A 27518-nucleotide genomic window follows, 5' to 3' on the forward strand; every position below is an offset into this window, starting at 1 on the left:
AGGCTGCATGCACTACATACATCCCATTTCCGAGGAGCAGACCGACGGTACTCCCACTTAGAAATGTGCAGGTACGACCGAGTCTGTTCCTGGCTGGAGTGGGAGGGGGGTGGTACATCCCAAGTAGTGTAGGGGCAGATAGGGGGAGCAGCCTGGGTAAAGATAGGAGCTCATTGGGTGCTGGTCACCTGAGCTCACACATAGAGGGTGTATATAAGGTGGGCACCAACTAAGAACAGGGTCAGTTGCAGAGAGAAAGTCAGCGAGCGGAGGAGAAGAGAGACCCAGAGTGAGAGAGGAGAAAGAAAGAGAGACCCAGAGGGGGAAACAGAAGAAAAGGACTCTAAGACCCCAAATTAAATCCCCGGGTGAAGAGTCGGCACAGGGTACCGGAACCCAAGCTGGTGGGGGCAAAAACACACCCCAGCCAGAGACCGGAGACCGTGGGCAGCGTTTGCCACGGCCACCCACCACATCCACCACGAAGGCATACCACGAGGAGGGTCAGGGAACCCAAGGCCAAGGGTCTCCCAACAGAAGGCCCGAGGGAGCTGGACCTGGGTGGATCAATAGTGGGGACGGCCAGAGAAAGGACAGAAGGAGAGCTCAGGGTCACGCTCCGGACTTATTTGGGGGTTGGCTGGATCCAGAACCTGGTGGACGCAGCACGGCTCGGGAGGTCACTCGAAGCTGGAGTGACCAGAACATCAGCAGTGAGTAAACATCCTAACCTGCATAACCCGACTCTGTCTCTGATTGCCGTCTACACTGCATCACCACAACTCCCATCCTCTGCACCTGATCCCCCTGAGGCTATACCCCTCCCGTTGGGGGTTATCCTATCAAGCTGCACCAACACCACCAGCCTCAGCGGACCCTGCTGCAGCGGCGGCCACAGTGACCGCAACACAACGGGTGGCGTAGTCGACATTAAGAACTTGATAACATCTGTAGGACTGCCACATACAACTGAGTTTGACACCCTGGGCACGGACCGGGTCACAGCCACTCGGAAGACTACAACCCCCATCTGATCCGGCTCCGGATATTCCCCCTAAAGAATATGGCCCAGGGGGCGCGTCAACTTTGGCGTAGTCGGCAGGATTACGTGCCCACAACACCCGGGTACTGCGTGCCTGAAGGAAAGTGCAAGTTTACCTCAAGAAGAAGTCTCCTGCCGGTTCCGGAGGGTCCCCGCCATCGGACCCCATCACCAGTCGATTCCAGCCGGTTGTCCGCCATTAACAGCGTTTTCCCGCCATCTGCAGAGTTTCCCGCCACTGGGAAGCGATTCCCGCCATTTCCAAAGGTTTCCCGCCTTGCCAGAGCGGACGCCATTATGGGCGTGCCAGAGGGTGGCGAGAGGCCACCTCCCATCGTGGGCCAGGACCGAAAATGGCGCCAAAAGTGGAAACCGCCCCCACCAACAGAGACTGTGATGCTAGAGGTGTCTGTCGGCGTGAAAGAACTGCCCCTGGAGCTGACAATCACCAAGTGGCCCCGGGACCGCCCTCGAAGTGGGAGGAGACGAAAGAAAAGAACGAAGATGGGTGCCGCCTGGAGCAGTCTGGAGCGAGCGCACCCGGAGGCAAGAAGCCTGGAGAAGAGTAACGGAGGAGCTCACCCGGAGATGGCGAGAGAGCAGAGCAGCACCGGCCCGCTGGCCAGGAGCCTGCTGGAAGAAGAGCAGAGCAGCACCGACCCGTTGGTCAGGAGCCTGCTGGAAACCACGACCCCACTAGGCCTAGTGGAGGTCCTCGCACAGCTCCCCCGAGACCGGGAGTGTGCACAGACCGCTCTGGAGGGCCTCGCACGGAGGATGGCCCGGGTACAGCGAGAGACATTGGCGGAGTGGAGCCGAGAGATGGCCCAGCAAACCAAGACCCGGAGCACGCCAGCCAAGATGAGGAGACAGACCGCCTCTGAGGATGGCGCGGGAGGACCCAAGGCCGGAGACGGCGCCGAGAAGGGAGCCGAACGCATGGAGGCAGGTAAAGGGGACGTCTATACCCCAAACCGGGACACCGCTTACCTGTCCCAGCTCCCCGTCGCAGAGCCCGAAAGTCCCCCTGCTGTGCCCGAAAACGCCATGTCACCGACGCAGACTAGGCCCCAACCGGAAGCCGCCGCCGCGACCCCTGTGACGCCATGCGCACCGACCCCGAGCGTGGCAAAACAGGAAGTAACACCAGCCTGGTCGCAGGGCCTAGAATTCCCGGGCGTCGCATCACCAACAGCGCCCCCTACCTCCGCGGAGCCTCCGGCCTGGCCGCAAGGCCAGGTAGCCCAGGGCGCCGCCGTCCTAACGGTGCCCTTCACCTTCCAGGTGCCCCAGGCCTGGCCGCAAGGCCTGGGCAACCCGGGCGCCACCACCACCGCGCCCGCACCCGTAAAACCAAGGGTGCCGCGTCTGGGAGAGGACTTGTTTGCCCAGCACACGTGGCCGGACGGGCAGCCTTTCATCTGGCCCCAGAAATATTATGAACTGGAGCACCAGAGGAGAGTTGGGGCCATGTGTGCACCCCTGATTCCGGCTCCGAAGCCCGTGATAAGGATCTCGCCCCCGCTTGAAGAGACCCAATTTGAGTGGGACCCCACCGGAGAAGACCTAATGGGGTTCACTCAAGAAACCAGGGCAGCTGCAGCGGAGCGTGCTGAGTGCTGCCGACAGCAGCTCGAGGAGTTTGCGAGGGAGCGGAGAGAGAGGCGGGTCCGGGAACAACAGGCCCAAATAAGGAGCGCCGAGCAGAAGAGCCGAACCAGGAGGGACCCCCGTGCAGCGCACAGTCCCCGCACCACTGGGACTGTAATCAAGTTCAACATGCAGCACGGGTGGGGCTTCATCCGAGACCACAACACCCCCGGCGACGTCTTTGTCACGCGCAGAGATGTGGAGTCCCATCTGCCGGAGGGGCACAGAGGTCGTGACCTTTATATCGGGGACGAGGTCACCTTTACCCGGCACAAGTGTGCCAAAGGACCTTACGCCCTCCATGTGCATCGCCTGACAGAGGAGGAGCTGCGATGTGAGGAGGAAGAGCAAGAGGATCCGGACGGGTCTGAAGCTGAGATCCCCAAAGAAGGAGCAGGAGGAAGACGTTGTTGAGTACAGCGGAGCAGGTGCTGTAAATAGTTACCCGATCGGGGTACAAAGAAACTGTTATTGCTAATATAGTCCCCGTTGGGACCAGCTGAGTGAACTGTTCACCCGTTTACCCTTAATCCCACAGGCTGAGGACTGTGAGCAGCCATTCCCTTTCCCTCCTTAACTGGCCGAGGACTGAGAGCGGCCATATCCTTGTATATAGTTGCGCGTCCTAAAGCGCCCCCTACTGGTTTTACTGTAAAACCACCTTAAGGAAAAGAACTGTCGCACTTTGCCCGGTCAACAGTTGCCCAGTGACCGGAGGAGGAGCCAGAGGCGACGAGAATGTTTTATCTGAAAAGTTTTATATATATATAATGTTTTATATGTTTTATATGTTTATGTTTATATGAAAAATTTTGTATGTTTTGTGATGTTTTTGTCTTACAGCCCGAGGACGTGCTGTGGTTTACCAGGGGGGAATGTAGCACCCTGAGGATTCGGCTGCTACAGGGGTATTGCACCTCAACCCAGAGGTGTGATATTCCACTCCCGGGTAAGGAAGGAGTGTGGAACTGAGCTCGGTAGGCTGCATGCACTACATACATCCCATTTCCGAGGAGCAGACCGACGGTACTCCCACTTAGAAATGTGCAGGTACGACCGAGTCTGTTCCTGGCTGGAGTGGGAGGGGGGTGGTACATCCCAAGTAGTGTAGGGGCAGATAGGGGGAGCAGCCTGGGTAAAGATAGGAGCTCATTGGGTGCTGGTCACCTGAGCTCACACATAGAGGGTGTATATAAGGTGGGCACCAACTAAGAACAGGGTCAGTTGCAGAGAGAAAGTCAGCGAGCGGAGGAGAAGAGAGACCCAGAGTGAGAGAGGAGAAAGAAAGAGAGACCCAGAGGGGGAAACAGAAGAAAAGGACTCTAAGACCCCAAATTAAATCCCCGGGTGAAGAGTCGGCACAGGGTACCGGAACCCAAGCTGGTGGGGGCAAAAACACACCCCAGCCAGAGACCGGAGACCGTGGGCAGCGTTTGCCACGGCCACCCACCACATCCACCACGAAGGCATACCACGAGGAGGGTCAGGGAACCCAAGGCCAAGGGTCTCCCAACAGAAGGCCCGAGGGAGCTGGACCTGGGTGGATCAATAGTGGGGACGGCCAGAGAAAGGACAGAAGGAGAGCTCAGGGTCACGCTCCGGACTTATTTGGGGGTTGGCTGGATCCAGAACCTGGTGGACGCAGCACGGCTCGGGAGGTCACTCGAAGCTGGAGTGACCAGAACATCAGCAGTGAGTAAACATCCTAAACTGCATAACCCGACTCTGTCTCTGATTGCCGTCTACACTGCATCACCACAACTCCCATCCTCTGCACCTGATCCCCCTGAGGCTATACCCCTCCCGTTGGGGGTTATCCTATCAAGCTGCACCAACACCACCAGCCTCAGCGGACCCTGCTGCAGCGGCGGCCACAGTGACCGCAACACAACGGGTGGCGTAGTCGACATTAAGAACTTGATAACATCTGTAGGACTGCCACATACAACTGAGTTTGACACCCTGGGCACGGACCGGGTCACAGCCACTCGGAAGACTACAACCCCCATCTGATCCGGCTCCGGATATTCCCCCTAAAGAATATGGCCCAGGGGGCGCGTCACTTCTATACAGCTCCAGCAGTGATGGTGGATCTGCTGGACTTCAGGGCGCTGGATGCTTAGGTGTCCCGTCTTTTAGATGGTTTTAGGGCAACAGTGACAGCATGCAAATACGCGAGCAGCCCTGGATAATCCACGCCGGCAGGATGATAAGATCCGGCGGAAGATGGAACCTATGAGAAGAGAAATAAATATAATGTAAGTGATGGGACTCCATATTACATGATAATGCTGTGCAGTCACTGTGGCCGGACGGCAGAGGAATATTATCATACAGAGGTCAGGGGTCATTGTCAGCAATCATACATGTGACAATCCCATCACTGACAGATGACATCTACTCCACATGAATTATTCTCACTGACATCACACAACATGGAGTTGATTCTCACACTTACCTCGTCTCTTTTTCCCATTTTTTCCATTTTCTGAGTTTTGTTGCTCCATACTCAGATTTATTGCCGATTTTCTTTCTTCATGAGATGGAAATTCTGATGAAAAATTTTTAAAAAAAATCAATAACAATATATTCTTATAGGATCTGCTTTGTCATAATATGGATAACATAAGAGACCTATAGTATTGTATAAAACCATGTGGGAATATTTGAGCCTTGAAGTCAACATTCACATTGCTGGTGCTGTAGACATGTACATACCTGGCAATGGGGACGAGGGTGGCAAGATGGTAACAGCATCGTCTGTATTACATACAGGAACAGATACTTTCTGCCTGTTTGAAGAAGAAAAACATGTAAATCTCAAGTAAACTCCGTATAAAAGGGGTTGTCTCACTAGAAGAACACCGACTATAAGGCCTAGTAGGACATATGACTGTCATAGTGGGGAAGGTCTTCTGCTCAAGACTACCTTTTATAGAGAGCTGAGAGGAAAACAACTACCAAGAATGGCCGGCATTTCATACTACATCTCTCCTACAGTGAGGGCAGCACTAAAAGTGCATGACCGGCCACAATTATGGGCTGTTATCTCCAACAATTCCGAAAGCTGAAAGCACAATGACCCATAACCATGGGGCGGTGGATGCTGCATTTGATATTATGGTATTTATGTCCTATATTTAATGTTGTGCACATATATCAGCCTGGAGCTCCCAGTAATGACCCCATAATCTACTCACATTTCTGAGATGTTTGTGTTGGATTCTGGTGTACACTCTGGAGGGGCCTTGGGATCCTCATTGTTCACCATCCCGTTAGTGGTGGTAGAGTGCTAAATGTGGATAACAATAAGTTATTAAATATATATACTTTTTAATTTTGTAGATCCTTTTTTGTACATATTTTGGATTTATCGATCACATACTTACTTTAGAAAGCCTCTCAGAAGATGATGATGCAAATATTCGGAAGATAAAGTTCTCATCGTCCTCACTTGTGCCCTCCTTATCCTCTGAGATCAGATGGTTGTTTTCATCAGAGTGATCTACAAGACATAGGTAAGGAAGGATTGTTAGAGGGTGTCAGTATAACACAGTCGCTATATCTCACTAGGTTACTAGATGATACAACGTAATATACAGAATACATGAAAAAAAACTCCTGTACAAAATTAGGGAAATAGGGATACAGTACGAACCCATGGTCAACATAGCTGAGATCCATGAAACATGGATAACATAGTAGACCAGAAAAACCATGTGGAAATATTTGAGCCTTGAAGTCAACATTCACATTGTTGGTGCTGTAGACATGTACATACCTGGCAATGGGGACGAGGGTGGCAAGATGGTAACAGCATCGTCTGTATTACATACAGGAACAGATTCTTTCTGCCTGTTTGAAGAAGAAAAACATGTAAATCGTAAGTAAACACAGTATAAAATGGGTTGTCTCACTATAAGAACACTGACTATAAGGCCTAATAGGACATATGACTGTCATAGTGGGGAAGGTTTTCTGCTCAAAACTACCTTCCATGGATCAGAACACAACTACCAAGAATGTCTGGCAAGTAATACTACAGCTCTCCTACAGAGTAGGCAGTGCTAAAAATGCATGACATGCCACAATTATGGGCTGTTATCTTCTGCATTTTCTGAAGCCAAAAGTACAATGACCGTTAACCATGAAGCGGTGAATGCTGCATTTGATATTCTGTTATTTATGTCCTATATTTGGTGTTGTGTACATAGATCAGCCTGGAACTCCCAGTAATGACCCTTTCTAATCTACTCACATTTCTGAGATGTTTGTGTTGGTTTCTTGTGTATACTCTGGAGGGGCATTGGGATCCTCATTGTTCACCATCCTGGTAGCGATGGTACAGAGCTAAATACGGATAAAAATAAGATATAAAATATTTTTTTTATGTACTTTTAGAGTTTTTTTTATTTTTTTTTACATATTTTGGATTTATTAATCACATACTTACTTTACAAAGCTTTTCAGAAGATGACGTAAAATTTTGGAAGTCAAGGCTCTCATTGTTCTCACTTGTGCCTTCCTCATCCTTTGAGACAAGATGTTTGTTTATATCAGAATGATCTACAAGAAATAGGTAATGAAGTATTATTAGAGGTTGCCAGTATAACACAGTCACTATTTATCACTAATATTAATGGGAACAGATGATCACATATTAGGGAAGATGAGACAAACAGTCGCTTAGTCTAGATGACGTCTCCTTCTACTTACTGATAAATAAGCTGGTGTCTGCGTCTGAAACAAGCTGAGGAACATACTCCAGCTCCTGGCTCAGAATGTTGTCAAAGTCCAAGTCACTCAGGAATGGATGAACCTTGATCTCAAATGCTCCTCCTAGAAAAAGAAAAGCAAAAGTGATGCGGACATAGTCAGGGATGGCTCCATATCTGAACAGTTTATCGTAATCTGAACTATTGACAAAACTGAGCCGATATGAAGGAAATAAACTGAAAGTCTTAGTGTGGAGAACTAGAAATACAGTAGATGAGCTGATAGAGAAATGCTGATCTTCATAGACATGAGCGATATGTCCTTGGTCTAATAAGGGAATATTAATACTAGTATATCTGTTACCTGTCCCAAGTCTACGCACAGGATTTCTTCTGAGCAGCTCAGTGATGAGATTCTGAGCATCCAGGGGTGGAGCGCGATCACAATTCCAAATTAGTTCTCCTGTTACATAGAAAATTACAGAAAATAAAACCTCTTTACTGGACTGTAACATAAAACAAAGGAAATAACTAAACAAATGTAACCAATCAACGCAATGATCGGATTATTCTACTCACCAATGACAACCCTTTTATAAAGCTCAGTTAGGGAATCAGCATCAAATGGTACACATCCCAGCAGGAATTTATACAGGATGATCCCCAATGACCACCAGTCAACAGGTCTTCCACAGCCTTCTTTCAGGATGATCTCTGGGGCTATGTAACATGGGGTGCCACAGAACTGGAAACCAACAGAAGATAGAGATGAGAATCGATGAAACAATTATTATGACAAGATATCATCGTTAAAACACAATGCAGAAGATAAAATATTAGTGGAAAAGTTCTCTAGAAAGGAAGAACGTAGAGAAGAGACAATAGTGTGATGAGATTTGCAAATAACAAGCTAAGTTCTTGTAGGTGATGCTGACCTCACGGTCCTGGAACTCTCTGGAGATGTCCACTGCTAATTCCTTGTAGGTGTTGGTTTTCGGTATCATTAGACCAAGTTTTGAAATCCCAAAATCGGTAACTTTAATATGTCCAGTAGATGTAATCAGGAGGCTGCAAAAGAGAAGATGGTTTTAGCCTCACAGACTGAATGATAATAAATGACAACTTTCCCCGCTTTATTATACTACGGGGGCACTTACTTTTCTGGCTTCAGGTCTCTGTGCACCACACCGTAACTGTGCAGGTATTCCACGGCAAGTACCGCCTCTGCAAAGTACAAGCGGGCCATGGGGACAGAGAAAGGACCCCTGGTGCTTAGAAGGGTCCCACAGTCTCCACCTATAGAAGAAAGGAAATATGACCGGTGAGGGGTTTATACAGAAGATAACCATGATATACCACGAGCAGATAACCATGATGTATAATGAGCAGTGAGCGTAAACATCCTGGGGAGATCACACAGATAGTGGCGTACATAGAAATCACAAGACCCCATATCAAAAGTTGTAATTGCCCCCCACCCTAAAAAATAAAAAAGAAATATATTTATATCCCTGTTGAAGCAGCTTGGTGTTCTCACCAGCAATACAACTTTTATGGCCATTTTAGAGTATGATGCTCCCAAAAATGCCCACACCCACACTCAATGAGTATGGTATCCCCACAGTGAATCCTCCTAAGGAGGCCACCACTTAGAAGGAGGCCAGCCACAACCCCCTACTCGGTGTGATGGCACCCACAGCAACCCTCCCACTCAGGATAATGGTTCCCACAGTCCCTCACACAATATAATGGTCCGCATAACTCCCCACTCAGTATGATGTCCCCACACAGAATGGGGGCCTCCATATAGAGTGAGGACCCCCACAGCACCCCACTTAATATGATGACCTCCACTCAGCATTCACAGTCCCCCCATATCTAGTCATACGGCCCCCTTTCAGTATTTTGGCCCCTACTAGCCACCTACTCAGTATTTTTGCCCCCACCAGCCCCACCTCCTTGAAGAAGCAAATAACGCTGAAATTGTGATGACAGGTGGAGGGATGCTGCCCACTGCCGAGCGTCGACAGACCCCCTCCGACTGATGAGCCCCATAGCGCCCCTGCGCCAAGATCAATGAATTTACGAGCATCTTGGTAATAGATAACCTATAGTAAATGCTCTGTGGGGATGTAACCAACAATGTCCTAATGATATGAGCAGTGATAAGATGAAAGCCGACATGGGCTGAATATAATACAATAGATGTGTCTTACCTCCTACATACTCCATGACCATACACAGGTGAGATCTAGTTGGAAAGGAGCAGAGCATGGAGACCACAAATGGACAATCAGCAAATGTTAAGATGTCCCTCTCCAGAAAGGCCCATTCCAATCTCTGTGCAGTATTTAGGTTCCGCTTAGCCATTTTCTTCATAGCAAAGGTCTGGTGTGAGTCTTTATGATGCACTAAGTAGACGGCCCTGGAGAGAAGGAGAATCCATAGGTTATAATAAATCCTTATTAATAATCCATCTATAGAAATCATTATATGTTTAATACTGGTATCCAAGGGGTAACATTTCTCCTTGCGGAGAGTGACATGTTAAGCTTGTCAAGGTGAGGAGACTTTTAAGCCTCAATGATCCTCTGGGAAATGTGCAAATTGTCTCTTCAGAGAGGAAGAGAACTAGAACTCTAGTGCCACCTATAGGAAGTAATAATCCTAAAAGTTAATATCGACCCTTTAACGAGCCTTATCACATGACATGGAATAATAGCCATAACCAAAATCTCAATTTTCGGACACTATGTTTTGGGGTACAAGCACTCATCAGTGCAAAGTGTGAGATATGGTTTGGCTGGGTGAGAGACATCTGACCGGGATCCAAGCGGTAACGTTTCTCCTTGCGGAAAAAGCCATGTTAAGCATGTCAAGGTGAGGAGACTTTTAAGCTGCAATGCTCTTCTGGGAAATATGCAAATTGTCTCTTTTCAGAGAGGAAGAGAACTAGCACCCTAGTGCCACCTATAGGAAGTAGCAATCCTATTTCCCAGAGGAGCATTGCGGCTTAAAAGTCTCCTCATGTCCGCAAGGAGAAACGTCAACCCCTTGGATACCGGTCAGACACCTCTCACCCAGTCAAACCATATCTCACACTTTGCACTGAAGAGGGGCAGTACCCCAGAACACAGTTCCTGCAAATTGAGATTTTGGTTTTGGCTATTATCCTAAGTCATGTGACAAAGCTTGTTAAAGGGTCGATATTGACTTTTAGGATTGCTACTTCCTATAGGTGGAGTTCTAGTTTGCTTCCTCTCTGAAGAGACAATTTGCATATGTTTAATACTAGAAGTCTGGCCGCCACTATAAATCCACATCTAGAAATACATAAAATAGCACTACATAGATCACCTATGGGAGGTCTCCACAATGCCACTTCTGCCGGAGCCATCACCCAGGTCACATTATAGATACGAGAATCTATCGAAATTATCTTTGGGCAGATTCGCTATAACTGACCAAATATAATTTAGTGCAAATAAAATTGGTCCAAAATGAATGTGCTCCAGGGCTCTCTTCTGCTGCTGAGGCCAGTGATTGGGCCCACATGGTCATGGTGGAGGGTGTAGATGTCATTGACGTCAATATGGTGTCACCCTTCATGTGACCATGTGTAGCCAACTTCTCTGATCAGCTTCATAATGGAGCCCCCCCCCATCAAAACAAAGATCAGAGTGGAGGAGGCAGCATAAGAACAGATGAAGGTCTAGCACAGGCGAATGTAATAATATTATATTATTATATATTATATTATATGTAATTATATTATTTAAATCGCTTTCCTTACAGTTTGATTTGCTACAGATCATATAATTTCCCTATGATAACACTGAATGGCAGAGTGCAGGGGCAGAAGCATTGTCATAGGGAACCCTGAGAAATGTGGATTATGGCAACAGAAATCTCACCCAAAATTTCCACTGCTGATGAGTTTGGAAGTTTCATAGTCGCTCATATGCGGCTTTCTCGCCGGAACCAATGAATCGATCACGCTCTATAAAAGAATAAGAAATAATACTGATTTATTGAAGATGCAGGAAAAAAGTTACAGATGCAAAAACTTCTCCCCCCATATTATGTCCCAGATGATTTACACTAATATGATGTTGGGAGAATACAAACTGGACGCTGGGCAGACCTGGCGCTAGCACCCTGCACACCCAGGCAAGTGCCGGGGCCCTGAGTAGGCGAGGGGCCCACTTGCTGTCGGGCACCCTGGCGCGCTATGGGACCGGTGAGCAGAGGAGAGTGGTGCCAGCGCCAGCTAGTGGGCCTTGCCCCCCCCCCCATGCTTGCCCAGGACCACGGCCGGCACAATACTTACCTCTCCACAGCTGGTGAGCAGTGAGGTGAGCATTTGATTTTTTTTTTTATGTATGGAGGTATGGGGCATTATATGGGGGGAGAAGTGACATCCTGCATGGGGCATTATATGGGGGGAGGTAGGGACATCCTGCGTGGGGTATTACATGGGGGGGGGGAGTGACATCCTGCATGGGGCATTATATGGGGGGAGTGACATCCTGCATGGGGCATTATATGGGGTGAGAGGTGACATCCTACATGAGGCATTATATGGGGGGGACATCCTGCATGGGGCATTATATAGGGGGGTGACATCCTGCATGGGGTATTATATGAGGGGGAGAAGTGACATCCTGCATGGGTCATTATATGGGTGGTGGGGAAGTGACATCCAGCATAGGGCTTTATATGGGGTGAGAGGTGACATTCTGCATGGGGCATTATATGGGGGGTGACATCCTGCATGGGGCATTATATGGGGGGAGAAGTGACATCCTGCATGGGGCATTATATGGGGTGAGAGGTGACATCCTGCATGGGGCAATATATGGGGTGAGAGGTGACATCCTACATTATATGAGGGGGAGAAGTGACATCCTGCATGGGTCATTATATGGGTGGGGGGAAGTGACATCCAGCATAGGGCTTTATATGGGGTGAGAGGTGACATCCTGCATGGGGCATTATATGGGGGGAGAAGTGACATCCTGCATGGGGCATTATATGGGGTGAGAGGTGACATCCTGCATGGGGCAATATATGGGGTGAGAGGTGACATCCTACATTATATGAGGGGGAGAAGTGACATCCTGCATGGGTCATTATATGGGTGGGGGGAAGTGACATCCAGCATAGGGCTTTATATGGGGTGAGAGGTGACATTCTGCATGGGGCATTATATGGGGGGTGACATCCTGCATGGGGCATTATATGGGGGGAGAAGTGACATCCTGCATGGGGCATTATATGGGGTGAGAGGTGACATCCTGCATGGGGCAATATATGGGGTGAGAGGTGACATCCTACATGGGGCAGTATGTGTTGGTGGGACATCTTGCATGGGGCATTATATGGGGGGGTGATATTCTTCATGGGCATTATATGGGGGGTGACATCCTGTATGGGCCATTATGTGGAGTGGGACATCCTGCATGGAGCATTATGTGGGGGGGACATCCTGCATGGGGAATTATATGGGGGGTGACATCCTGCATGGGGCATTATGTGGGGGGGATATCCTGCATGGGGCATTATGTGTGGGGGACATCCTGCATGGGGCTTTATGTGGGGTGGGACATCCTGCATGGGGCATTATGTGGAGGGGACATCCTGCATGGGGAATTATATGGGGGGTGACATCCTGCATGGGCCATTATGTGGGGGGGCACAGCCTGCATGGGGCATTATGTGGGGGCACAGCCTGCTTGGGGCATTATGTGGGAGGGACATTATGCATGGGGAATTATATGGGGGGTGACATCCTGCATGGGCCATTATGTGGGAGGGGGACATCCTGCATGGGGCATTATGTGGGGGGGGGCACAGCCTGCATGGGGCATTATGTGGGGGGTCAAAGCCTGCATGGGGCATTATGTGGGGGTCACAGCCTGCATGGAGCATTATGTGGGGGGTCAAAGCCTGCATGGGGCATTATGGGGGGGGCACAGCCTGCATGTGGCATTATGTGTGGGGTCACAGCCTGCATGGGGCATTATATGGGGGCACAGCCTGCGTGGAGCATTTTATGGGGTCCATTATTCTATATGGAGCAATATATGGAGCTCATAATACGGTATAGAGAACTATGTGGTGCCATTATACTGTGTGGAGGACATTACTGTCCGGTCTGCACTGTGAGCTGTGAGGATTCGCCGCTTTCTGAGTTATTGTGGAATTTACAATAGATATCGCTCATGTAATGTAAGAAGTGAAATCTTCGGGCTTGTACTATATATATATATATATATATATATATATATATATATATATATATATATTTATCTGCGGTATCTGTGCATCATGAATCGTGGTATGTGTTAAAGGGGCCACTGAGACTCTTTCGCCCAGGGCTCACAAAATCCTGGAGCCGCCCTGCAATGGTCATCATGCATTACTATAACATTCTGGATAATGTGGGAGATCACACAGAGGAGGACTTACAGGTAATCTGTCACCAGGTGTTTGCTATGTATTCTGAAAGCACCATGATGTAGGGGCAGAGACCCTGATTCCAGTGATGTGTTACTTACTAGGCTGTGTGTGGCTGTTTCAATAAAATCAGTAGATTATCACTAGAAGACTATCTGTCTAGCCAGGTAGTCCTATTGCTCTGTACCCCTGCCTCCACCACTGATTAGCAGCTTTCTGCCTATGCACAGTGTACACAGAAAGCTGCCAATCAATGGTGTGGGCGGGGTTATACAAGACTCAGCATTCAGAGCTCTGCAGCAGAAAAAAATAGTGATTTTATCACAACTGCTCCACCGAGTAAAGTAATCAACACATGGAATCAGGGTCTCTGTCCCTGCATCATGCTTCTCTCAGACCAAATAGCATAAACCTGGTGACAGATTCCCTGTAATTCAAATGTAATTAACACCATAGGGTCATCTACACTTAGAATAGAGACGTCCCATGGTTGTATGGGGGATAATACTGGACGAGTCATTCACACCCCATGATCTGATGACACACACGCATCCCCCTCTATGATACTTACGGATTCTTGGATCTCCGGGATCTCACTAATTCCATTGTTAGGATTCGACAGCTCAGTTGTTTCTAAAATAATGATGAAGAAATGAAATGTATTAGAGGATATTATTCCTACATAGATAATACAGCAATATAACGGAGAAATGACAAGATGTCTGTAAATGGGATTAATACTCGTTATATGGGGATTCTAAATATGAGAATATACGGGGAATCCATAGATAAATGTAATGTAAATGATGGAGGAACCCCTTCATAAATAACAAAAGACTGACTATCACTTCCGAAAAGAAAATGGGTGTGAACAGGTGCATACTAAGAGTAGCCATCCAAATATATAACTAACAAAGTTACACTCTGTAATGCTATAGCATGTAAACATGAAATAAATGAAATTTGAATTGCATTACTGCTGTAGAAAATAGGATAAAAGGAAAATACTTAGTGCATGATTTGGCCAATTCATGCATGGCCAGCAGCCACGGCAAGGCGACCTTCTTTTTCTGGGTGCATGCCAAGTAGCCACGGCAAGGTGACTTTTTTTTTTGCTGGGTGCATGCCCAGCAGTCACGGCAAGACGACCTTCTTTTGCTGGGTGCATGCCCAGCAGTCACGACAAGGTGACCTTCTTTTGCTGGGTGCATGCCCAGCAGTCACGACAAGGCGACCTTCTTTTGCTGGGTGCATGCCTAGCAGCCACGGCAAGGCGACCTTCTTTTGCTCGGTGCATGCCCAGCAGTCACGGCAAGGCGACCTTTTTTGCTGGGAACCTATCTCCACACATCAGCCCGGGGTGGTTTTAATTACAACAGGATCCTACCTACCCATATAAATGTAGGCTTCAGCCTAGGAGAGGATTCACATTAGGAGAGGATTCCAACAAAAAGATCGCCTTGTCATTGGCTGCTGGGCATTCATGAATTGGTCAAATTATGTGCTCAGTATCTTAGTTTTTTCCCATTTTCTAGAGCAGTAATGCAATTTAAATTTAATTTATTTCATGTTACTTGCTGTAGCACTGCAGAATGGACCCTCCATCACATGAATGAGAAAGCCCCCACCCACGCTGCACATACGAGTGATGGTAAGAGAGCTGAAACATAGGAGAGATTTGCAAATTAGCCTGGAAGTGCACTGGGGGCGTGTCACTGCACTTGGATTTCTTCTTTCTCGCCCCCAGCGCACTTCCATTCTGATTTGTATATGGTGTCTACTTTACATTTCTCCTGACTGGCACATTGGATTTCTACAAGCAATTATTATTAGGGGACAATGGCCTATACCGTCACACCACTACTTCTATATGTAACAATGTGCTGCCAGGTTCCCATTACACAGAGTAGAGACTAAATCTAACATTATCCTCCGTCCTCTGTAATATCTGGACATTCCTTGTAGAAGGTCGGGTGATCGCTCACCTGTAATCAGATCGCTGTTCAGCTCCGGCTGACTCCTATTACGGTCAGGGATATTCGGGGTCACATTTTGCCCATATTTGGCGTCGCCTCCTGTTGTTTCCTGATAGATATAATATATATAATTAATATGTGGAAGATTTCACTAAATCACCAAATACATAAATCATGAAGGACTAAACCAACATTTACAGATGCACCAATTGTAACGATACAAATTCCGCGCCATCTTCAGACCTTTTCTCAGAAAGTCTCCTCAGATACGGTGGATTAAGATACGTCTATTAATATTGATCCTTACCGGGCGTTCCAATGAGCGTTCTAGTATAGACAGGACTTTTTCGGCCAGTTCTTTAAAGACAGCCAAATCTTCAGTCTGAGATCTTTCTTCAGCCTATAAAGAAGGAAAAATGGAAAGGAGAATTTTGAGATGAGAGCGGTCAGAATGGAGGCGGAAATTGTATGTGACATCGGTTCTCTGTCTGCAGATACAATGACTACATACTGTATTTGGGGATTCGTTGTGTTTTACCGTATTTTTTGGACTATAAGATGCCTTTTTTTCCAAAATTTTTGACCTCCCTTCTAATACTCTCGCACCCCTCCAATCTATCCTAAACTCTGCTGTCTGACTAATCCACCTGTCCCCCCGCTATTCCCTGGCTTCTCCCCTCGCTCCGCCAATCCCTTCACTGGCTCCACATTACCCAGAGACTCCAGTTCAAGACCCTAACTTTGGCATGCAAAGCCACCCACAACCTGTCTCCTCCATATATCTGTGACCTAGTCTCCCGGTACTTACCTGCACGCAACCTCCGACCCTCACAAGATCTTCTTCTCTACTCCCCTCTTATCTCCTCTTCCCACAATCGCATACAAGATTTCTCCCGTGCATCCCCCCTACTCTGGAACTCTCCACCCCAGCATATCAGACAGATTATTCATAATAATAATTGTCTGAATGTAGCTTACCAGGGGGGTGGCTGTGGTGGAGTGAGGTCACAGGAGGTAGGGTCACTGCTGTAGGAAGCCGGCAGTAGAAGTGGGGCGCTGCTGCGGGCCCCGAGCTGGGAGGAGCGGGGTATCCAGGAGGTGTGAGGCTGCGAGCCCTGGGCTTCAAGGAAATGTTAGCGGTGATTTAGGAGGGGAGTCCCCGCTCTGCCCATTGATTTTCTGGCGGTGGGCTTCAGGCAAATGGCCGCTGGAGGCAGTGCATGTGCAGATTTAGATCTCGGCTCAATGACGAGCTGAGATCTCAATTTGCGTATTGGCCATCTCCAGTAGCCTACTTCTTGAAGCCCACTGCAGAGAAATCAATAAGCAGAGCAGGGTCTCCCCTCCTGAATTACCGCTAACATTTCCTTGAAGCCCAGGGCCCGCCGCCTCGCACCTACTGGACACCCCGCTCCTCCCAGCTTGGGGCCCACAGCAGCACCCCACTCCTACTGCCAACTTCCTGCAGCAGCGACTCTGCCTCCTGTGACCTCGCTCCACTGCCACCACCCCCCTCAGTAAGCAACCGAAAATTCGGACTATAAGACAGGACTATAAGACAGACCCCCATTTTATTATAATAAATGTTTTTCCTATTTACCTCCCAAAAATTTTTGGTGCGTCTTATGGTCTGCAAAATACGATATATTAGAAGAAAAAGCTTCTATCCCTCCATTATTATCTGTTAATATTGAGATGTTCTGTGCAGAGTGTCCGCCACCTACCTGGTGTAGTAATGTCCTGATGTTCTAAAGTAAATCCGTCAGATAGTCTGACGTTAGACTACGTTGTCGGTGTTTGGTGAGGCAATCCTTTACTAGCTCCATCACCAGCCGGTGAGTGAAGCTGAGGACGCCATCGGGTGGTAGAAGCACACTGTTAGGACGATTGATCATAAGGATCAACAATAGTGCTTTTACCTGAGGAATGTCCAAAACAATTCCAGCCATAGTGAAAAACTGCAAGTGCTATCAGTCACTATAGAGCCAAGAAAGGCACGGGTGAGCCTATGTGCATTGTATATATAGCGACTGTGAGCAGTGATGTCACCATCACCTGTGATGTCATCACGGAATCTTGTGATAGAATCTTCACGGAGCAGCTCTGCGCAAATAGAATGCGGCCTGGTAATATATAAAGTGAAAACACCATACAATTAAATACCCATGTTATCATGGCCGTTCTATTTTATATCCAATTAGAACACAACCAGGATAAAGGTGTGTTCACAAGTTGGATTTTGGCAGTATTTTTTTTCTACCTCAAAAATCAAAGGAGGCAGGAAAAACGCTGCTTAAAATTCAGGTGTTTTTACTTGTGTTTTTTTTTCCATTCATTTGAATGGGTGAAAAATGCTGCAAAACCTCTGAAAGACTTGACAAGCTGCAGATTTAAAAAAAATGCAAAAAAAACAGCATGTGAATGAGATTTCAGAAATGTCATTCACTAAGATGGTACTGTAAAACACAGCATTTTTGCTGCAGAAGAAGAAACAGTGAATACACCCTAAAGATATCCTCAGTCATATTATGGGAAATATTGTATATTTCGCATTTATTATCTCACGTGTTTTTCTTCACCATAGAACTTTTAAGGCTGTGTGCCCACTATGCGTTTTTTAGGCGTTTCTGCAGCGTAACTTCCGCCGCGGAAACACTTAAAAAACGCTTGGTGATAGGTCTGCAATGGTCCCCAATGATAATCCGCATGTACTGTGCACATGACGCGGAGATTTCCGCTGCGGATTATCATTGCGGAAAAATCCGCAGCACGTCCTTTAATTCTGCAGAGTCGCTGCGATTTAGCCGCCATTGACTTGCATTGGAACGCATAACATCCGAATGATTACAAATACACATGTGGATATTATGCGACTCAATGCGTGGATGGTACCCGGGTCTGGAGATGAAGAGACTCTCCTCCAGACCCGGGTACCATAGTACCTGTAGTTAAAATAGAATTAAAATAAAAAATAAACATATACTTACCTTCTGATGGCCCCTGTCTGCTCCCGGCGGTGCTGCTGGCTCTTCGGCTGCTCGCGGTGGTAAAATGACCTTCCATGACGCCATTTAGTCATGTGACAGGTCACGCGACCGCTGACATCGGCGGTCGCGTGACCTGTCACATGACTAAATGACGTCATGGAAGGTCCTTTTACAGCACCGTGATCCGCCGAAGACACAGGACGCACCGGAGAAGGAGATCGAGGACCATCGGAAGATAAGTATAATGGGTTTTTTTTATTTTTCACCATTATTATTCTTTTTTTTTATTATTGATGCTGCATTTGCAGCATTGTAACTTGGTCACACTATATAAATCCATGCCGGTTGCATGGAATTATATAGTGTGACCAAGTTGTCAAGCACTTTTCCAAGTGATGCTAAAATCACTTGGCAAAGCGCTTGACAACCCAGGGAGATGCAGAAACGCTTAGGAAAAATCCGCAGCATTTCTGCATCGTGGTCATATATCCTAACTCATTGGCGAACTGTTATACAAGGCTATATTCACACTAGACGTTTTATTAGTGGGCTTTTTTATGCAAATTTTCAGCTGCGTTTTACAATACCAACAAAGTCTATGAGATTTCCGAAATCTCATGCACAAAGCTTGCTTATTTGTCCTCAGTATTTTGTGCTTTCCATGGCTTTTCGCAATAGAGTACGTCACTTGTTTCAGCGTTTTTCACCCATTAAAAAAAGGGTGGTGGAAAAAAATGCTGAAAAAAAGCCTAGTGTGAACATTTTGCTGCGTTTTTAGTAAAAAAAGCAAGTATGTGACACACATTTACTTTTGTGATTTTCCCAAGTTTAAACCATCTTGTCTTGATCACCTGAGATAGCAGCTTGGATTATTACAGTTTAATTAAATTAGTGATGCCTACAAAGTAAACATTGGTTGAGCTAGGTCTGAGATTGAACAACACGTGTGGCCCAGGGAGGTGTGAAAATGAACAATGCCTGAGCAACTCAATGGCAAACCATAATGTGAAAGTAAATAGTGTCCTACAAATTCAATGCACTGCCAGGGTCTTAGATAAACCATTCCAGACCAATTCACCCCCCCCCTGTTACATTTGTAATGTGTACTTTTTCATGAACATATGTCTTGCAATGGTGACCTGTTTTCATGTGTCTATGGTGGAAGCAAAGCTGAACTTTGGGATCCTGAAAAACGCACCAAAAATGCACCAAGAACCACTGCAAAAAAACAATCCAAAACCTGCGTTTTTGACGCTACTTCTTTCCTGCCAAGAGATTATGTTTTGCTGCAGAAAAAAAAACACCTAGTGTGAATATAGCCTAAGACTTACTCTGCCAGCATTGATAGTCAATATTCTGTATACAAATAGGACTCCAATCCAGGTATTCAGTTTATCATAAACATGCCTGAGTTAATCTGCCAAATACACATAGTATGCTTTCTCATAGGTGAAATATAAATCCTGTTAAAGGTCCAAGTTGCAGCAGTTAAGTAGAACAAAACAGACCTCTTCATTCTTTGTAGGTGGAAAAACTTTCGAAATTGTCAGTGTATCAAGTACTTATACTCCTGACTGTATATAGTATAATTGCCGCACTGCTACATACAGGTGCTTCTCAGAAAATTAGAATATCATCAAAAAGTGAATTTATTTCAGTTCTTAAATCCAAAAAGTGAAACTCATATATTATACAGAGTCATTACAAACAGAGTGATCTGTTTTAAGTGTTTATTTCTGCTAATGTTGATGATTATGGCTTACAGCCAATGAAAACACAAAAGTCATTATCTCAGTAAATTAGAATTAACAAGAAACACCTGCAAAGGCTTCCTAAGCATTTAAAAAGGTCCCTTAGTCAGTTTCAGTAGGCTCCACAATCATGGGCAAGACTGCTGACTTGACAGATGTCCAGAAGGCAGTCATTGACACACTCCTCAAGGAGGGTAAGCCACAAAAGGTCATTGCTAAAGAAGCAGCTGTTCACAGAGTGCTGTATCCGAGCATATTAATGGACGTGGAAGGAAAAAGTGTGGTAGAAAAAGGTGCACAAGCAACTGGGATAACCGCAGCCTTGAAAGGATTATTGCTAAGAAAAGGCCATTCAAAAATTTGGGGGAGATTCACAAGGAGTGGACTGCTGCTGGAGTCATTGCTTCAAGAGCCACCACACACAGACGTATCCAGGACATGGGCTACAAGTGTCGCATTGCTTGTGTCAAGCCCCTCATGACCAATAGACAACGCCAGAAGCGTCTTACCTGGGCCAAAGAGAAAAAGACCTGGACTGATGCTCAGTGGCCCAAGGTGTTGTTTTCAGATGAAAAGTAAATTTTGCATTTCATTTGGAAATCAAGGTCCCAGAGTCTGGAGGAAGAGTGGAGAGGCCACAATCCAAGCTGCTGGAGGTCTAGTGTGAAGTCTCCACAATCAGTGATGGTTTGGGGGGGCCATGTCATCTGCTGGTGGAGGTCCACTGTGTTTTATCAAGACCAAAGTCAGCGCAGCCGTCTACCAGGACATTTTACAGCATTTCATGCTTCCCTCTGCCGACAAGCTTTATGGAGTTGGGAATGTCATTCTCCAGCAGGACTTGGCCCCTGTCCACACGGCCAAAAGTACCAATACCTGGTTTACACACAACAGTATCATTGTGCTTGATTGGCAGCAAGCTCGCCTGACCTTTACCCCATAGAGAATCTATTATAGAGAATCTATGGGGTATTGTCAAGAGGAAGATGAGACCCCAGACCCCACAATACAGATGAGCTGAAGGCTGCTATCAAAGCCACCTGGGTTTCCATAACACCTCAGCAGTGCCACAGGCTGATCCCTCCATGCCACATTGCCGCATTGATGCAGTAATTGATGCACAAGGAGCCCAAACAAGTATTGAGGGCATTTACTAAACATACATTTCAGTAGGCCAACTTTTCGGATTTTAAAAACATTTTTCAAGCTGTTGTTATGAAGTATTCTAATTTACTGAGATAATGACGTTTGTGTTTTCATTGGCTGTAAGCCATAATCATCAACATTAACAGAAATAAACACTTAAAATAGATCCCTCTGTGTGTAATGACTCTATATAATAGATCCCTCTGTTTGTAATGACTTTATATAATAGATCCCTCTGTGTGTAATGACTCTATATAATAGATCGCTCTGTGTGTAATGACTCTATATAATAGATCCCTCTGTGTGTAATGACTCTATATAATAGATCCCTCTGTGTGTAATGACTCTATATAATAGATCCCTCTGTGTGTAATGACTGTATATAATAGATCCCTCTGTGTGTAATGACTCTATATAATAGATCCCTCTGTGTGTAATGACTGTATATAATAGATCCCTCTGTGTGTAATGACTCTATATAATAGATCCCTCTGTGTGTAATGACTCTATATAATAGATCCCTCTGTGTGTAATGACTCTATATAATAGATTCCTCTGTGTGTAATGACTGTATATAATAGATCCCTCTGTGTGTAATGACTCTATATAATAGATCCCTCTGTGTGTAATGACTCTATATAATAGATCCCTCTGTGTAATGACCCTATATAATAGATCCCTCTGTGTAATGACTCTATATAATAGATCCCTCTGTGTGTAATGACTCTATATAAGAGATCCCTCTGTGTGTAATGACTCTATATAATAGATCCCTCTGTGTGTAATGACTCTATATAATAGATCCCTCTGTGTGTAATGACTTTATATAATAGATCCCTCTGTGTGTAATGACTCTATATAATAGATCCCTCTGTGTGTAATGACTGTATATAATAGATCCCTCTGTGTGTAATGACTCTATATAATAGATCCCTCTTTGTAATGACTCTATATAATAGATCCCTCTGTGTGTAATGACTCTATATAATATAGGAGTTTCACTTTTTGCATTGAAGAACTGAAATAAACTAACTTTTGATGATATTCTAATTTCGTGAGAAGCACCTGTATATAGTATGAATCCCCACTGCCCCATATGTGTATGTATAATTTGATGCACATGACTCGCCCCCTGGGCCGTGGGGTACACGGAACCGGGCCTTCTAGTGTACGGTGCTGATGGGGGTAGTAGTGGCAACCCGATCCCGTGGCTCAGGGTGGTCAGACCAAATGGTGGCAGTCTATTTATCAGTGTTTTGAATGTCCGACTACGCCACCCGTGGATTGCGGTCAGGGATAACCGCCGCTGCGAGGCCGACTGCTGAGGCTGGTGTTGGTGTGCAGCACAGGTGTAGGATAACTACCCACGGGAAGAGTGTAGTCTCAGGGCAGTGTAGGTGGATGTTGGGGGTGATAGTGCAGGCCGCAATAGTAAGAGTTCAGAGTCCGCTTCAAACAGTTCAGGGTCTTTATTGTAGATATTATTAATGACCCAACAGTACCGGTTAGGAATGGGCCTGGGTGTCTGAGAGCATTCGGGCGAGCCCCACTGGTCAGGGTGAGTGTGTAGGCCTACCGTTCTCTCTATGCTCTTTCTGACTATCCCCCTTTTCGTGGTGTAATAGCCCACGTCCCTAAGCTGGCCGTGTACTTCTCGCCTGTATGGCATGCGACTAGGGCCTTGGGTACCTGTTGCTTGCTCCTCGCTGTACTGGTCCCTCTGTGTAGCGGAGCCTCCAGGCTTCTTAGGCCAAGGGACCTGAAATCCCTCGCAGGTTGGTTCTCTGCTGCTGGGCTTGTAACCCTGACAGCCCTGGACCCCAATGCCCGGTAGATTGGTTCTCTTCCAGGACCGGCTCTCGTCGCCTCTGTCCCTGGCTTGCAGTTTCTCCTCTGCCTCACGGACTCCTCAGCTACAGCTGAACTGTCCCTCCTTCTCTGGGACTAGTCTCACTCCTGAGCTAGGTCTTCCAGTTCTCTCTAACCCTGCCCCCAGTTCCAGCTTTTATAGGGGCAGCCAGCTCTCCCTGCTGGCCTGGGACAGGAGGTGCTGTATGCTAATTGTCCCTAACCAGGGGACCTCCCTCCTGCTCTCAGACACAGATTATTGTTTGTGGCATCCAGGCCTGGGGTGACACATTCTCCCCTAGTAAAATTTAGTACTCCGGACTAAACAGGAAACACAAATACAGGGTATAAATGACAACATAACATATATACAAGTATATTTTGTCCTTGAGGTCACGGCGCTTCCGTGACCGGGTGTCCATGCCACCCAACAAGGTGAAGTTTTCCACGGTGTGGGGACCTGTTTCCATAAACCCCAAGTTCCTGGCCTTGGGCGTGGCGACAAGGCTGAGCTCTCTACTTTGGGCCATAAGGAGGCCACACCGGACAGATTTTTCTTCCGTAGCCATCTTCGAAAGAGGGCACCAAGTGCAACTATCTACAAGACAGTTCCGGTTATTCAGCGTCCATAACCTGTTAGTCCATGAACTAGAAAGACTGGAAAAACATAATTAGCAACCAGGCAACAAAAATAAAACATTTACAATATACAGCATTTAGATCTTCCAGCGAGCTGGTATTTGCCCCCTAGTGCTCCGTGTTGACCTGCGTAACCCACTGTCTGGTGGTGGTCTAACCTGACTTTCCCCACTAGCATTCAGGGTACAGCTACTAGCTGGGTTTACAGGCAGTGCAGGCAGCTATCTGCGGGTCCTTTGGCTTACCGCAGGTATGGCAGGCTCACTGTCAGCAGAGGGTTGACTCTCCTGGGCTGCTGGCATGGGTTCTTCTGCCTCTAGGGCTGCTTGGTCTTCTGATTCCTCCTGCTCTCCTGTAGGTTCCTGCTGGGTTGGTTGAAGGAAGTGTAGGACGGGTACCACTATTGCATCATTTATCCGAGTCCAGGACCGGGGGAACTCTCCAAGAACTGTGCTGATCATTTCTTTCTTGTCTTCTGCGGGTTCAAGGTCATCTTGATCTTCTCCTGCACTCTGTAGTTGCTTGGGGCACCTTTTTAGGTGGTCTCTGGAGACGGTGCTAGTGGTTTCTACTTCATCCTTGGTAATTACACATACCTTCGGGTTGTTGTGGTTGGACTGCAGTACTGTGTACGGGTCGCTCTCCCACTGGTCATCTAGCTTGTGAAGCCTTCTCTTCCGCTTCAGGACCTGCTCACCAGGTTCCAGGGGACCAGCAGGGGCGTGTTGGTTGAAGAGCCTCTCTTGCTTTTCTCTCGCTTGAGCCAGACTCCTCTCCACACTCTCCTGTACCTTCTTGTACTGTAGCCGCCGTTCCGTATCCCAGTTCGCATCTGGGGAGGTGTCCTCGGGGGTCAGGACTCCCATCTCCAGGTCTATCGGCAGCTTACCTGGTCTTGCCCTCATCAGGTAAGCCGGGGTGCAATTTGTAGCATTCACCGGGATATGGTTGTATAAGTCTATCAGGTCTGGCAGCTTCTCCGGCCACAGGCTGCGTTCTTCCAGGGGCAACGTTTTGAGGAGATCAATGACGATATTATTCATTTTCTCACATAGCCCGTTGGTTTGTGGGTGGTAAGACGTCCGAATCTTCTTACAGCCGTAGAGGTTGCAGAACTCCTGGAAGATTTCAGCCTCAAACGCTGGACCTTGATCTGTCAAGACCTGTTCCAGGTACCCGTGTGGATGGCAGAAGTGTTGTTGGAAGGCTCTGGCCGCTGTTTGGGCTGTCAACTCTTTAACAGGAACCACCACCAGGAACCGGGAATAGTGGTCCACTATTGTCAGGGCATAGACGTAGCCCGACTGGCTTGGAGCTAGTTTCACATGGTCCAGAGCTACCAGCTCAAGAGGCTGCCTGGTGACGATGGGCATCAAGGGCGTCTTCTGGCTGGTACCGTCCTTCCTTCTGAGGTTACATGAGCCGCAGTCCCTGCACCACTTCTCTATGGCCACTCTCATTCCGACCCAGTAGAACCGCTCTCTCAGTAGGAACTCCAGTTTCTTCCACCCGAAGTGTCCCGCTCTGTCATGGTAGGCCTCCAGGACCATTGCTGCATCTCGTCTCGGGACCACTACCTGCCAGGTCAGCTCGTGCGTCCGGTGGTTGACAAGCCTTCTGCACAGCTTACCTTCGTAGAGGAATAGCCTGCTTTTCTCCTTCCATAACTGCTTGGCTTCCTCTGGAGCGTCCGAGCCAGGGCTATCGTCTGCCTGGGTCAACAGGTCTTTCACCAGGCGAATTGCAGGGTCACTATCTTGCATTTCAGCCCAGCCGTGGTGAGGTAAGGGATTGAACATGACAGTGGTCAAGTCTTTGTCTCTTACACGGTGGGAGTACTGAGTGGCCCCGTACCGGTGGAATGCAGGGAGCTCTATTTCCTCCAACGCGTCTGGATCTTCTCCCTCATCGGGCAAGTGGGGCATTCTCAATAGGGCATCTGCATTGGCATTGGCTCGGCCTGCCCGGTACTTGATGGTGAAGTCATAGTTTGCTAGCCGGGCCATCCACCGCTGCTCTAGGGCACCAAGTCTCGCATTGTCCAGATGTGTCTACGGATTGTTGTCCGTGTACACAGTGAACTTCACAGAGGCCAGGTAATGCTTGAAACGTTCTGTTACGGCCCACACCACTGCCAAGGACTCCAGCTTAAAGGAGCTGTAATTCTCCGGGTTTCTCTCGGTGGGCCTCAGCTTCCGGCTGGCGTATGCGATCACCCTTTCTCTGCCCTGTTGGTTCTGTCACAGTACGGCTCCCAGCCCCACATTACTGGCGTCTGTGTGGAGGATAAAAGGCTGGCCATAATCAGGGTAGGCCAGGATCTCATCCCCCGTGAGGGCCATCTTCGGCTGGCGGAAAGACTCCTCTTCCGGCTTGTCCCACTTGAAGGGTGGCTTTTGGCTTCTGGTCTTAGATTGTCCTATAAGGAGGTCCTGCATAGGGGCTGCCATCTTGGTGAACCTGGGGATGAACCTTCGGTAGTAGCCTACCAACCCGAGGAACTGCCTCACTTCTTTTATGTTAGAGGGGCTTGGCCAGTTCTTTATTGCCGTGATTTTGTCAGGGTCGGGGGCTACTCCTTCTGCACTCACCACGTGTCCCAGGTACTGTACCTTCGGCTTTAACAGATGGCACTTGGAGGGTTTCACTTTCATGCCAAAGCCTGCCAGGGCCTCGAACACCTCGGCCAGGTGCTTTAGATGGTCCTCGTAAGTCTTCGAATAGACAATCACGTCGTCCAGGTAAAGTAGGACCGTCTCAAAGTTTCGGTGCCCTAGACAGCATTCCATCAGCCTCTGGAAGGTCCCGGGTGCGTTGCAGAGCCCGAACGGCATATAGTTGAATTCACTTAATCCCATCGGGGTGGTGAAGGCGGTCTTCTCCTTATCAGCCTCTGCCACAGGAACCTGCTAGAACCCACTAGTAAGGTCCAAAGTAGAGAAGAAATTAGCTGATTTTAGTGCGACCAAAGACTCCTCTATTCTAGGCAACGGGTATGCGTCTTTATGGGTGATACGATTGACTTCTCTATAGTCCACGCACATTCTCATAGTACAGTCTTTCTTTTTTACCAGAACCAAGGGGGCTGCCCAGGGGCTACAACTGTCTCTAATGACCCCGGCTTCCTTCATTTCTCTCAGCATGCCCTTTGCGTTCTGATAGTGTGCGGGGTGGTACAGGTCTGTATCTTTCTTTTATTGGTGGGTGGCTCCCCGTGGGGATGTGGTGTTCTACCCCTTTCACTCTGCCGAAGTCTAGTGGGTGCTTACTAAAGATTCTCTCGTACTCTTGAACCACCCGGTAGA

This window comes from Phyllobates terribilis, unplaced genomic scaffold (assembly GCF_046119375.1).
Source record: "Phyllobates terribilis strain yellow unplaced genomic scaffold, ASM4611937v1 Scaffold_36__1_contigs__length_13169755, whole genome shotgun sequence".
NCBI lineage: Eukaryota > Metazoa > Chordata > Amphibia > Anura > Dendrobatidae > Phyllobates > Phyllobates terribilis.